This window comes from Taudactylus pleione, unplaced genomic scaffold (genome assembly GCF_031769625.1).
Source record: "Taudactylus pleione unplaced genomic scaffold, aTauple2 ptg000108l, whole genome shotgun sequence".
NCBI lineage: Eukaryota > Metazoa > Chordata > Amphibia > Anura > Myobatrachidae > Taudactylus > Taudactylus pleione.
In genome coordinates this window covers 2,003,201-2,018,780 of record NW_028284510.1, presented here as the reverse complement: position 1 = coordinate 2,018,780, position 15,580 = coordinate 2,003,201, and the positions used below count along the sequence as shown (strand labels likewise).

General features: G+C 44.0%; 1 protein-coding gene across 1 annotated transcript in view; it reads left to right on the top strand.

Annotated features, from left to right (window-relative positions):
* Nucleotides 1-13,016: 13,016 nt before the first annotated feature.
* LOC148525427 (sialic acid-binding Ig-like lectin 16) overlaps nt 13,017-15,580 on the top strand; it is a 48,998-nt gene continuing 46,434 nt past the window's right edge. Inside the window, exon 1 of the mRNA XM_088470949.1 lies at nt 13,017-13,167. The gene's annotated coding sequence lies outside the window, so the exon portion shown is untranslated. The remainder of the gene's footprint in view (nt 13,168-15,580) is intronic.

Below are 15,580 nucleotides of genomic sequence, written 5' to 3'. Positions count from 1 at the left end.
ATGTTCAACGCAGCATTGGTTAATCTGTGTACCGTCGGCTGGCTGTCGTGACCCATAGGGTCCCGCAGCCGGCCGCTGCAGTTTACTGGAAGAGGCCAGGAAATCTCTGTCACCCGACGGTGTATACTGCATAGCTAGCAAATATTCACTGTAAGCATTGCATGGCAATACATAAGGATAAGACATCTAAGTATAGGAAGAGAAGACATTGTATCAGTTTGGAATACTGACTATACACAATATTAGTCACTGTATTGTTTGATACAATTTTCCACTTCCTTCTAGGAGCTGATAAAGGCATTTAGAACCTCATTCAGAGGTGGTCGTTAGATGCAAGCGGTCGCACTGAATCAGGGCGGCTGCTTGCATCCTGAACGGCCACCTCCTTGTTGATCGTTAAACTGTGGGTTACCACCCACAGCTTAACGACCGACCAGGTTGATGGTCGCGATGATGATCACCATCGCGACCATCAGGGGTTACAACCAGACCCTAAGGTTGGGTCTGGGCACTCGTAAGCTTCAGGGAGCTTTCTTCCCTGAAAGAGCAGGAAGCTTCCCACTGACGTCACTGCTGAGGTCAGTGCGGCCGCCCACAAAATGGCAAACGTTTTGGAAACCACCTCCCCGGCCCACCTACCAAACGGGGCGAGCTGTCGATCAACATCGACAGCCACCCCTTTGGTAACGAGCTCTGGAGTGACAGAGTTTCGCAGGACTAACCATCGAGTCGGTTACGAGCGCATCGGCGCTCACGACCGACTCTGAATAAGGTCCTTAGCCTTTAGCTTTTAGCCTTATTATTTGCAACATAAATAACAGAATAAACTATAGTAAGTAATGAACCACTGTGCTACTAAACACTGATCATATTGAAAGAATGACAAATTGACAACGGTTTTGTTTTGCATATTTTATTGTACACATTAAATTTCATCTCTTTTGCACAATTCTCTCTTTTTATATTTCATCATCTTAGCAAATTTAATATAGTGAGATTTTAATGCATACCTATTAAAAATATTACATTTTAAATTAACAATATGGGTCCCAGTGCACCCATTAAAGCTACTTACTTTTCTTCTTTGTATATGTGACTCCTGAATAACATTATACCTTTATTATTTCATTTGGAATACAAGAACCCAAAATAGTATGTCAGTGGGAACATTGTTTGACATCTGAGCTACCAGTGGTATCATGTATTGTAAAAGATATTTTAACACAGAAAACCATACAACACTTTGATATGAAAACTGATTATTAGCATGTTTGCGACATCTAAATTAATTATTTATTTATGCTTAATAAGCTTAGAAACACAAAGACAATGATAAGCAAATAAAATAAAAAACAAAGACTGTCAGGATAACAGGCAAATGCAAAATACTGTAACAGTATGCTATAATATATATATATATATATATATATATATATATATATATATATATATATTAACATGATCTGTAAGCTTCTTACTGCCACCTGTTGGAAGGAATTAGAAAAGCAGATATAAAATCTATATGATAAAAAGGAAAAAGAGTCTATTGACACACTCAAAAATAAAAGGAGGTACAAAAATGAGACAAAATATGTGACAAGTATTAAATTGAGGCAGAGACTAATAAACAAATATTACAACAATGTAAAAGTTGCTTCCACCAGTACATACATTTAAATAGTGAACTAGTTTGTGTAGTCAGAAATATTTGACAGGCCATCAGAATCTAATCTTTAAAATATCGATAATGTTTCTGAAATCCCAAAAATATTACCCAAAGCCTCAATCAAATTTTGTAAAATGTTGTCTAAAATTAGTCTTTAATCGTTTAATTTCACAATTTCTATTGCTGTGAAAATGTGAATTTATCGCTAATCTCTTAGCAATAGGTTGAGTACATTTTCATATAATACCTTTTTTATTGCACTATATGGATATAAATATTTCTATATCTTCATAAATGGAATGTATAACATATGTGCTCTAGCTTTAATTGAATATAATCTGCATATAAAACTCTTGGCTATGTGGTCAACGGAGCGCCATTTTTTATTAAATGAATTTCTTTAAATTATAAATTTCAGTAGCCATAACATAATATTAAAATCTCTTTGTGTACATGTGTAATTATATTCTAATAGGGCATCTTGTTCACCCCAACAAAATTATATCTTGTTGGATTTGTGCAAATAGTTGGATGTATTTCCAACTAGTGGATTTTTGAGTGTTTTTTTAAATAGTTTTACAAAAATATAATGCGGATCAGAATGGCTTATCAGCATTCAGAATGCCGACAAGCACAAGGCTACAGCGGTATATCAAACATGACATGCCGACATGGTTTTAATGCGATGGTAAAACATAATTTTAAAGTTCTAAAGCCGACGCAGTGACAAAGCTTTACATCACATTATTACTAGGTTGGCATGTCAGATTCTATATACACATGTGCCCTTATACACTGTGGCTCAAGTCATGCCAAACAGCCCCTCTCGGCACACCGGTCTCATGCAACTCGGCCAAACTAAGCGTCTTTGATGCATAAAATATGCATCTAATTAAGACAACTGGAAGCGATAAAACTACATTGTTATGTATGCTGACCATTGGGTCTTGCTGTACTTGTACATCTGTGTGCGACATAGGGCAGTATTCAATTTGGCTGCGAAAAGCCATTATCGCCAATAATATATCGCCGATGACGTCATTTTCGCCTATTTCAATTATCCCTCTATTCGATTACAAAGACTTTTCACCGCTACAAAAAGTCTTTGTAAAAAAACGAGGATAAGTTTTCACCATGTTCTACATGGCGAAAAAATTGCAGAATTGGGGTTTAGGCATGTAGGCTTAAAAAAAATATCCTGCACCCCTGGGAATGGCCCCTAAAATGATCTGTGTCAAAAAATGTTTTTAAATAAAATCGAACACCCCAAAAAAGGAAGTTTCATTTTGGGGTGAAAAAAAAAAGGGAGACAGACTTCTGAAGTGCCGAAATTAATTCCAGAGGGGATCCCAAGTATGCGGCAGGTGTTTTCTTCATTGCAGCTAGTAGCGGCATGTGCATTTTTGAAGAATTTTTAAAAATAATTTTAGGGACTTAAAAATATGCTTGCACCCATTTTCATGTACCCCAAATTTGATGCCCATAGTTATTTTTCCCCAAATAAATTCCTAAATGCTCTTCTTCATCACTTCTTCACAGGCGCATTTATGCACCTGCCACGGCTATTTAAAATCCCGACTTCCCTTCAGCAGCCAAAACGGCGGTACCCATAGTGATCCCACATGTCTGGACATCTTTAGGGGGGTCCCAGGAACATTTCCCGAAAATTCCCTATTTTTTGCGATACTTACCTTTCAGCAGGCTCCCGTTTTTGCTCATCCCTAATTGAATACGGGTATAAAAAGGGCACGCTCCCGATACTTTATCCCCGTCAAACCTCCGATGTGGAGCAAAAAGTCCAGCACAGACTTTTCGCTCCTAATTAAATACCCCCCTGAGTCTGAATGATCTGTGACTTTGTACATGTGTTATACCAATTCCTGTGAGTAACGTCACAGCCCAGCACCTCTGCTACATTGTTTTTATCGCTTTGTCTGCTATGATACTAAGATGGAAAATTTTGGTAAGCTTTCTGTCGCACAGCGTTTCAGTCGTGCCAGACCTCTAGCTACATATAACGCAAATACACTAGGTGTATTAGGACACAATTTTATCCGTTTCCTTTGTGCTTGACCACAGTCTGAATGTCAATAAGATAGCTGCACCCCCATCACTAACAGGGGCCAAAATCGCCGGTGATTACAGCAATGCTGCGAGCTGTAAGGGCAGCAGTGTGATTGTCTGAAGCGTCCTAAGGACGCTCCAGGTGGCACTGCTACATAGATTCTGGCTGCAGGGTGCCATTCTAGGCACCCTGCTAGCCGGATGAGGCTAGCAGAAAAAAGCTCAAAGGGCCAGATCAAATGATTCCGGGGGCCTTATATGGCCCCCGGGCCTGAGGTTCCCCATCCCTGCTATAGGGCATCTTCCTAACACAGTACTTAAACACCGTGACGTACAGTATATGTGGACAGTTTTTTTCATCTTCCAACAAATAATGATAGAAGTAAATTATTCACAATACTTTACAATTGGTTAATTAGAAGGATACAAATAATCAAATCTAAGTTACAGGTCAAAGTAAACCTAACTAATTTGCTTTTGTCAACATTTATAATCAAAGACTATAGGACAATTTTTTTTGTTATCTCTTTATAATTCTGAAGTTTAAAGATACCTAATTATAATTACTGTGTTATATCTGTTTAGCTACATTTGTCAATGTGATATCTAATTCACATACTGGACATACCCACAACAAATAGATATCTTAGCAGGTACACCTGTAGCTCTATCTGGCACATTGTATCAAATATAGAAAGAGTAGATATACTGTAACCCTGAATGAAACAATGTAACTCTTGATTTGAACTGCTGAGAATGTGATTCTTTTCCAAATAGACTCGCAGTGGTGGGGAACCCTGGCACACCAGCTGCTGTGGGACTACATATCCCAGCGTTCCCTGCCACAGTTTTAGCATTCCCTAATAGCAAAACTCTGGCAGTGCATGCTGGGATATGTAGTAACACAGCAGCTGGAGTGCCAGGGTTTCACCTCCACTGCTAGAGGAATAATCAGGGTTTGTGAACAATATAACTTGGATTTCTTTTAATTTATGTAAATCAATACAGAATTACAATGCATTTAACACCCCTATTTATACAGAAATATTTAGGTGGCGCAAAATGTACTTTTATATTTGGATATGTCAACACTAGAATGTCATCAGGTTATGAATGTCGACAGCCAGTTTGGCGACATGGAGACTAGGGTGACAACCATCATGTTGCGATACAATTAGGTCGACATGGCTACAATGTCGACAACACCATGATGTCGACATATGGGTTTTTTTTTCATTTATTTTTAGGGTTAAGTTTAGAGGTAGGCTTAGGTTTAGGGTTGTGTTAGGTATAGGGTTATTGTTAGGTTTAGGGTTGTGTTAGGCACAGGGTTATTGTTAGGTTTAGGGTGTGTTAGGCATAGTGTTATTGTTAAGTTTAGGGTTGTGTTAGGCACAGGGTTATTGTTAGGTTTGCGTTAGGCATAGTGTTATTGTTAGGTTTAGGGTGTGTTAGGCATAGGGTTATTGTTAGGTTTAAGGTTGTATTAGGCATAGGGTTATTGTTAGTTTTATAGTTGTGTTAGGCACAGGGTTATTGTTAGGTTTAGGGTGTGTTAGGCATAGTGTTATTGTTAGGTTTAGGGTGTGTTAGGCATAGTGTTATTGTTAGGTTTAGGGTGTGTTAGGCACAGGGTTAAAGTTATTTTAGAGGTTTGCTTTATTGTTAGGCTAAAATAAGCAAAAAAATCACATGTCAACATTTTGAGCGTGTCAAAATTTTAACCAAAACTATCTAGTTGTATGTCAACATGGTGGTCGTCGACATTCAGAACCTGTTTAAATTTTGAAGTCAACATTCTGACTGTTGACCTTCTAAATGTGGACAAGTCCTGACCATGCTATTCTTGGTTTAGGTATAATAAAATAACAGTGCAGAGGTTTTTCCCTAACATCTTCCTTTATAAATAGAATCGACAAAATATTATAATAAATTATATTGTAAACTAATTTGATTCAAGAAAGGACTATCTATGTTATCTGTTTCTTCATGGCTAACTAAAACTAGCATTCACTATAGTAAAATAATCTTACCAACCTCAATAATATTTGCAATGCTCTGCAGGGGAGATTATATGTAACTACAAAGCTGTGATGATACTTATAAATGGAACATACAATACACAAATAATAATAGATCCAATATTAGTAAAAGTGCAATACTTATCTAACTTCTTAATTAGGTTTTGATACAAAGTAATCCCCTGTTAACTTGCATATCCCATACTGAATAAAAACAAAACCCCCATTGACCCCACAAAGCTGTACCAAGGAGCATCCTACACATAATGAGATAAGCTCAGATAAACATGGAAACTTAATACCTGGCTAGCCAATCAGTAGCGGACTCTTAAGGCCCCTACACACTAGATGATATATTGATGATTTGGCCGATTCCGATGCATTGGAATGACAAATCGTTCATATCATCCAGTGTGTACACTCTATGACACTCCCAATGCGTGTTCCCGCAGTTTGTTGGTCACATCTTCAGATCTTTTGTACATGCAGGAAGATCTGTCAGTCTCAATGACGATTCCACTCTACCGAACGATGAACGATATATTGTTCAGACCTGCACGATGCGGACGTCACTTGACAGGCATTCCCACTCCTCTCTCATACCTGCTGACACAGATGCATGCACAGATCAGTGAGCTAAGTGAATGTGTAAAAAGCTTGTAAAATGTAAAATTTTTAAAAAATTAAGTAGGGCCCTCCCCTAAAAGCACAACCAACCCTGGACTTCACAGAGCCAGTTCTGGTAGTGGAAATATGGGAGACAAAAGATGTAGAGGTTCCCTGTATTTAGCACAAACTGCACTGGGCTCAGCGAGCTGTTCCTGGTTTTGGAAATAAAGGGGACAAAATGAGTAGGGGTCCTCTGTAGTTTCCATAACCAGCACTGGACTCTTTTAAGCAGGGGTGTAATGTCACAGCCAGAGAAACCCTTTCACCTTTGACCGCTAGTCAGCCCAAGCCGGGGATCCCTGGGGAGATGGGGACCCCCCAATAAAGAGGTCTGCAAGGTACCACAAGCCTGGGCTGATAGCCCGAGGCAATCCCAGACATTCCTGGCCAGTGGGTGCTGGGTTGATTTGTGTCTAGTGTTGTGTAAAAGATAGATGAGATAATATTGTCTTTTGCTGGAGAACTACAGGTCCCTGCAAGCCTTGCCCGCATGCTGGTACTTGAAGGACCACAAGTGCCAGCATGCGGGGCATTAAGGGCCTGCTGGTAGCTGTAGTTCACCTGCAAAATAATTATTAACCTAAACACAAGACAAACACACCAGATCAGTATAATTTTATTAAAACATACATGCACACTCACATTCACACATACTCACCTAGAATCCCTACATGCACACTCACATTCACACATAATCACCTAGAATCCCTGTAGCCATTCACATCCCCTTGTCCAATAGAATCCACGACACCTGTAAAAAAAAAGTCCATACTCACCTATTCCTAGCGTAGATCACTTCCTCTTTGGTCCAGGTAGGCATCCACCATCTTCTTAAAGCAAACAAACAAAAAATCTGATCCACGAACATAAGTACCGTTCTCTAAGGATGGTACTTCCCGAAAGACAGCTCAGCCGTGGCATTCTCTTTAGAAATGCCTGGGCTCTGCATTTATTGGCTGAGAGAGGCGAGCCTCCGCCTCTCTCAGCCAATGAACATTTGATCACTGGTAAAATTGCACAGTGTGTATGCACTTTATCGCTAGTCCAGTTGTTCTGGGGAGTTCAGGGGAAATCGTTAACGACATTGCATTGTTTGCAAGTCGCTTAATGTGTACTCAGTTTTACACTGCTCAGCCTGTCTCTGTAAGAAGCCATTCCTGATTGGCTTCCTGGCTACTAAACAAACGAGAAGAAAAAGGATTGTCATAGACTGATGCAGTTAAATTAAAACTTAACCTTTATTTTTCAACTTCTAAAAGTCTATGGGTCTCATTTACTAACAAGTTTTTGCACCAAAACGAGTGATAAATTTCACTGTCTATGATAAATGATGCTCCAGCCAATCATCTCCCAACTGTCAGCTGTTAGAAAAATGAAAGTTGGGAGCTGATTGGCTGGAGCATCATTTATCATACACAGTGACATTTATCACTTGTTTTGGTGATAAAAGTGGTTAGTAAATGGGGGCCTATATTTGGGCACTAAAACAGTGAAATATAAAAAACAGAACTGTGTTCAAAAAGAAAAGAATATTAGTGTAATAAGAAAACATACAGGCTGCTTGGAGCTCATAGGTTGACCTCAATGAATTGTATTCTTTGTGACAATGACATCTTAAAAATCCACAAAAATCATTAAACATACATTTTTCCTCTGAATGACTGAATACAGGTCTTTATTTCTCAGACATTAATTAATGGAATCGTGACATAGATCTTGTTATTCATATGTCCCATAAACCAATAGCGAAAAATCATTTCCTTTCTCAGATGTGTTGTTGTATATTGTGGACAAAGGATCATCTGCATTAAAAAAGAACAAAATAGTAACAGTTTCTATGGACAATTTTCACAGAGAGCATTCAATTACCATTTACTGATTCAGAATCTCTGATGTTAATTAAGGAGTTAATTAGTTAATAATGTCAGATCTTAAACCTGATTAATGTTAGATTACTAATACAAAGTCATAAAGGGATTCCCTATTTTGATGTGTATAAGTTTGTGGCTTCTACTCAATGACCAGTGGCGCTGTTACTATGCGATAAAATACAATGAATGTGCTTATTATCTGAAAACGGTATCCAGTTTGTTTCCAGATAGTTTCCATGATAATCATACGGTGGTTATCCACTTGATACTTCATCTTTTCATATACCCCCAAATAGATGACTTGAATCATAATTAGAGATGTGCGGTTCGGTTCTCCAGAAATCCGAATCCACCTGAATTTTGTGAATCCGGGTAAATCTGGGTCACGGTTCTAACCTTTTTGCGGTTCGGAATTCAGATTTTAAATCCGCATTTCGGGTTTTGGATTGCATACATTACATGATTTTAGCTGTGTTTAAAACTTTTTATCTATTTTTTTTTTAAATCCAGATCCAAAACCAAAACCAAAACACTTGAGGGTGGTTTTGCTAAAACCAAATCCAGATCCAAAACCTTGAAGGAGATGCAGATCCAAAATCAAAACATGGGGATCGGCGCACATCCCTAAACATAATGGGTTCTTGTGTAATACACCCACCCAGCCCCAAATGGATATGTGACTACGATGCGTATGGCTCTGAATAAATTGTGTGTAAAGTCACTAAAATTAAATTCATGTAAAAGATAAAATATGCTCGGAACTTATCTGCAACAATATTATATTGCAGCTTATATGGATCATCAGTGAATGTAGATCACGGAAGTTCGGATGCCGGAATGAGGGTAACTCACCTGGAGCATTACTTGTCCTTGGTCTTCTTGGTGTCCCTGATATGGAGTGAGTATGATCTAACGTAAATCACACAAATAATGAATAGTAAATACATTGAATACTTAGCACAGGATCGGAGCCATTATGCCGCTATGCCCATTTATTCCACCAATTGTAGCATTTTACCAACGTCTGTGTTGCTGGGGACTCCTTAGCATGGATGTTACTACCATAGCTGCAAGGGGTGTAGTTGCTATGGGCCCCAGAGTTGAGGGGGGCCCATTTTCCTTGTCACAGTTATATGTGTTATATACATTTTTCACTATTGGGTGGTACATAGGGGCCCTTACACACTTTTGCTATGGGGCCTTCAAATACCTAGTTATGTCCCTGCTACTTAGCTACAGAATCTCCCATTTAGCCCTAAATGGACATGTTCCCCTACATACCCAGCCCCCCGTCATTGTAGATTTCAATGGTTGAAGCACCTATGGTACCATGGGGCCGATTCAGACCCGGATGCTAAGCCACGTGCGCTCGCTATGGGCGATGGTCAAAATACGCATGCATGAACCAGTCTGTGCGATGGAGAAGTGCTCGCTAGAAGTCCGCAGACGGAGCACTACTTTGAGTGACAGATAGTGCCGTTGTGGGTGGTAACAGGGGAAGGTCCTGGAACACGGGGGATTGGTTCTGCGAACGCAGGCGTGTCTGAGCATCAAAACGGTGTTCTTTGGGCGTGCATAATTAGCATGGAAGCGTCATTGTACACGTCACCTGGTTGTATTTCAGCCTGCAGTGATCGCAGTGCTTGCGGCAGGGTAGGGTCTACCTCAAGCGCTGCGTGCAGCTCCGATGGATCTCGATGTTACTGAGTAATCATACACTTCCTGGAGATGACCTGTGCTAAAAAAGAAATACCGGTGTGCAATTATTCTGCCGTTGCTCTCTAAGACATAGAGGGCGTCCTTTCGCCTGGCTGTGCGATCGCGCCATTTGCATATCCGCACCATGGCGGCTGCGAGAGAGCACAGCTTATGGGTCTCAATCGGCCCCCATGCATTTTACAATAAATTCAATGGAAATAAATGGAAATAAAATCAGAACTAATGCTGCCAGATTCACCTGTTTAGTGGAAAATTTGTACATTTTTAAAAGAAAATGAAAATTGAATAATGATAAACAAAGAGAGGAGAATTTTGCCCCAGAGGATACTGCTTGGCAGGAGGACAATGCTGGACATCGCCGGACAGGTAAGTATCGGCGTCATATTCATAAGTATCACTGTGCTACTAGATGGAATATGCCACCAGTATTTGGTATTGTACTGTATATGGTTTATCCATTACATTTCCCTATGAGGTTACCCAGCTCTGACCCCTCTCAAGTTCTCCTACTTGATAGCCTACTTGTAGACTGGCACTAAAATTCTATACGTTTGCTAACTAGCAACCTATAAAATGGTAACATTATGTTTCATCTTACAGCACAGCGAGACTTACTTACTAATATTCAGAAGATCTTATTTAAGATCTCTCAAGCTGTATCCTATGCTAGGCATAAAACACATAATAGTTCACAATGCCTATGTGCATAGCCATACATTTCTCCTTATTGAACTTCACCTGCCATTTCTCTGTATAGCTTTCTGCAGCAAGTTACTGTTCTGCTGTTTTCTAATAACTCTACATAACTTAGTAGCTTTTAGACTCTGAGAGTATATGCAAGAGGGGGGTAATTACCTAGGCCCAAGCTTGTTGGGGGATCTGGACAGTGGTATATCTACAATAGATGCAGGGTGTGCTTGATTTACCAGGTGCAATGAAGTAAATAAAGGAGTATCATCTTGTTTCATATTGAGATGGTCCAATGTCCATCCTTCTGACATCTGGACAGACAGCTGTGTTGGTGTAGCCCTACTAGACCTTTATCACTTGTGATTGCCTGTCACTAGAGGCAAAGTCTTGGGGGAGTCTACAATCCATCTCGTCCCCACAAGTTTAAATTTCCTACCAATATATACTGAGCAAGGGTTCATCATGACTTCAGATAAGTTAATAAGTTATCACACGCATGGACAAATAATTGAAACAAAAAATATATATTTTTAAGTGATTTTTATTAATTTAATATAAAATCCATGACTTAAATTTTTTTTGATTAACTGCAGTGGAAATGTTTATTGGGTGCACATATTATTGGTAAAAAAAATAAAAAAGTCACCAGAACTGAGTGCCGGACAGTCAGCATACAAAAACATGAATACAAACACAAGTATGAGTTATAAAGGTACAATGACACATAGCACAAAACAAGTACAGATTATGTATTTTTATTAGAGATGTGCGCCGACTCCTGTGTTTTGGGTTTTAATCCAGATTCATCTCTGTGTTTTGGTTTTGAAAAACCACCCTCACGTGTATTGGTTTTGGATCTGTTTTATTTTTTAAAATAAATAAATAAAAAAACTTGCTGAAATTACATCATTTTGACCTTTTAGCATGCAATCCAAAACTCAAGTTCCGAATCGCGGGAAGAACCGTCCCGGGACTCGGTTCGACTCGGTACCCCAAAGGTATTTCGAACTAGGATCCCATAAATTCAGTTGCTGTCGTTTCACTGAAAACCGGACCCGCACATCTCTAATTTTTAGGTATAAATTGAATATAGCAGGAAACAGTCAAATAAAATAGCAGCATAAAACACAACAGTTACAAGCAGGATAGACAGAGAAGGGACAGACATAATAGACAGAGAGGTTGTGAGCTATAAAGACCTTAATACTATGGGCCTCATTCAGACCCATTCGCTAGGCTGCGTTCGCACGTAGCCTGCCGATGTTTGCAATGTGTTCATGTGTATAAGACGCAGTGCCAAGGGGGCTGAGAGGGGGGGAGCAGGTACTGATTACCCGGGCCGGGCTTGCTGGAGGGGAATGGTGGGGGCCCGGGTCCAGCGCCGCTCTCCCCTCCCTCTTACAGCAAAGCAGCCCAGCACACGTTGCTCTGTGCTGGGCTGCACTGGGAGACTGCTCACAGCTGCTAAGTAGCAGCCACAGCAGTCTCCTATGCCTGTGGGGAGAGCGATCACACTGATCGCGCCCCCCCCACTGGCTATGCGCCGGGCTGAGGGGCTCACAGCGCCCCCCTCCCCAGCACGCTGCAAATGTTTTAATTTTTTTCGCTAAGTGGGTGTGGCCATGCCTCCCACGATTAGGTCACGCCCCTTCTTCACCCGACCCCGGCGTGGCTGTAGGTGCCCCTGCGCTGTTCGCGTGTGCAAACTAGTCGGGAAGCATTCACACCCTATACACAGACGCTCCGCTGGAATGAGTGACAGGTCGTGCCGTTTGTGGGTGGTGACAGGGGGTGGTCGATGGTAACGGGGGTGTGGTGGTGCGAACGCAGGCGTGTCTGTGCGTCTCTTTTCCTAAAAGTGCCCAAGCTCCATGCTGGTAAATGTGTGGTCTGGCTAACATGATTAGGACATTCCATGCAGGCTGATATGCACATAGACTGGATATAAAAGGGCAGCTAATCTGCTTTTAATTCTCTGTGGGTTCTGACCAGGGCCAGCCGGCCCATTACGCCGAGTATGCAGCCGCGTATGGCGCCAAGTAGTAAGGGCGTCATCTGTCCCGCCGCTGAGCTGCTGTCCCCCAAAGCTGCCGGAGTTACAATGAGTCACACTGACTCATATGCCGCTGCGCAGCGGCAGCCAACCACAGCCGCTGCCGGAACATCGGCCCATACTTTATTGATTGACAGCAGGCAGGGCACGGCTGGAGGGGGAGGAGTGGCCGCTCTCTTCTCCTCCCCTCTCCTGATCTCCTCCCCCTCAGAGTGACACAGCTTAAGAGTCTGTGCCCGGCTGGAAGAGGAGGAGGGGCCACGCTCTCCCCTCTCCTCCCCGCTCCTCCCCTCCAACCCCAGCTTCCTCTGGCTGTGCTGCTGCTTGGATGCCGGGGATCTGACGTTACAAACTCGTAACCATCCCCGGCGTGTTCCAAGGTTAGGAGGAGCCATCCACGCGCTGCAGTCCCAGGTAAGACAATTTAATTTATTTTGTATTTATCATGCACTGGCCGTCACCCTCTTCCTGTCATCACCCTGTCACTGTCACCCATTGGTCATTCTTTCTTTCCCTGTCACCGTCTCCTGGCGTCACACTCTCCCTGTCACCTAGTACTGCCACCCTCTCCCTGTCGTCACCCTCTGTCATGTAGTGCTGTCACCCTCCCCCTGTCACCTAGTGCTGTCACCCTCTCCCTGTCGTCACCCTCTGTCATGTAGTGCTGTCACCCTCCCCCTGTCACCTAGTGCTGTCACCCTCTCCCTGTCGTCACCCTCCCCTGTCACCTAGTGCTTTCACGCTGTCATCACCCTCCCCGTCACCTAGTGCTGTCACCCTCTCTGTCATCACCCTCTGTCACCTTGTGCTGTCACCCTCTCCCTGTCACCTAGTGCTGTCACCCTCACTCTATCGTCACCCTCTACCTGTCGTCACCCTGTCCCTTTCACCCATTGGTCACTCTGTCATCACCCTCTGTCACCTAGTGCTGTCACCCTCTCTGTCATCACCCTCTCCGTCACCTAGTGCTGTCACCCTCTCCCTGTCACCTAGTGCTGTCACCCTCTCCCTGTCGTCACCCTCCTCTGTCACCTAGTGCTGTCACCCTCCCCTGTCACCTAGTGCTGTCACCCTCTCCCTGTCACCTAGTGCTGTCACCCTCTCCCTGTCATCACCCTCCCCTGTCACCTAGTGCAGTGGCCCTCACTCTGTCGTCACCCTCTACCTGTCACCCACTGGCTGTCTCCCTCTCCCTGTCACCCACTGGTTGTCTCCCTCTGCCTGTCGTCACCCTGTCCCTTTCACCCATTGGTCACTCTGTCATCACCCTCTGTCACCTAGTGCTGTCACCCTCTCTGTCATCACCCTCCCCATGTCAACTAGTGCTGTCACCCTCTCCCTGTCGTCACCCTCCCCTGTCACCTAGTGCGGTAGCCCTCACTCTCCCTGTCACCCTCTCCCTGTCACCTAGTGCTGTCACCCTCTCCCTGTCGTCACCCTCCCCTGTCAACTAGTGCTGTCACCCTCTCCCTGTCACCTAGTGCTGTCACCCTCTCCCTGTCGTCACCCTCCCCTGTCACCTAGTGCTGTCACCCTCTCCCTGTCACCTAGTGCTGTCACCCTCTCCCTGTCATCACCCTCCCCTGTCACCTAGTGCAGTGGCCCTCACTCTGTCGTCACCCTCTACCTGTCACCCACTGGCTGTCTCCCTCTCCCTGTCACCCACTGGTTGTCTCCCTCTGCCTGTCGTCACCCTGTCCCTTTCACCCATTGGTCACTCTGTCATCACCCTCTGTCACCTAGTGCTGTCACCCTCTCTGTCATCACCCTCCCCATGTCAACTAGTGCTGTCACCCTCTCCCTGTCGTCACCCTCCCCTGTCACCTAGTGCGGTAGCCCTCACTCTCCCTGTCACCCTCTCCCTGTCACCTAGTGCTGTCACCCTCTCCCTGTCGTCACCCTCCCCTGTCACCTAGTGCTGTCACCCTCTCCCTGTCGTCACCCTCCCCTGTCACCTAGTGCTGTCACCCTCTCCCTGTCACCTAGTGCTGTCACCCTCTCCCTGTCATCACCCTCCCCTGTCACCTAGTGCGGTGGCCCTCACTCTGTCGTCACCCTCTACCTGTCACCCACTGGCTGTCTCCCTCTCCCTGTCACCCACTGGTTGTCTCCCTCTGCCTGTCGTCACCCTGTCCCTTTCACCCATTGGTCACTCTGTCATCACCCTCTGTCACCTAGTGCTGTCACCCTCTCTGTCATCACCCTCCCCATGTCAACTAGTGCTGTCACCAGGGCTGCCATCAAAATTTGTGGGGCCCGGTACTGACGAAGTACACAGGGGGGGAAAGACAGTGACGGCTAGCTGTACTAGGGGGGAGACGCACAGGGCAGGGAAGTTTAGGTGGACTAGGAGGGAACAGGGAAGGCTGGCTGGAGTAGGGGGAGGCTCAGGGCAGAGAGTGGGGGACAGGGTAGGGAGGGCTGGCTGGATGGGGGGGTCAGACAGGGGTGGCTGGCTGACTAGGGGGAGATGCACAGAGCAGAGAGGGCTGTCTGGACTGGGGGGAGGGACATGACAGGGAAGGCTGTCTAGACTAGGAGAAGGACAGGGAAGACTGGCTGGACTAGCTGGGGAGGCTCAGGGCAGAAAGGGGGGGACAGGGTAGGGAGGGCTGGCTAGAACAGGAGGGGCAGCACAGGGCAAGGTCAGGCACTATGTAGTACCTGGATTGTGCTTCTTCAGTTGGCGCGGTGACGGCATATCAGAATCGCTCAGGCACTGTGACTGGAACTGTGCACTTCTGCTGCACCCACCGGCATTTCACACATGGTGCCGGGCCCAAGCCAATCAAAGTCTGCAGACCAGCAGCCAATCAGGAGCGTCTGC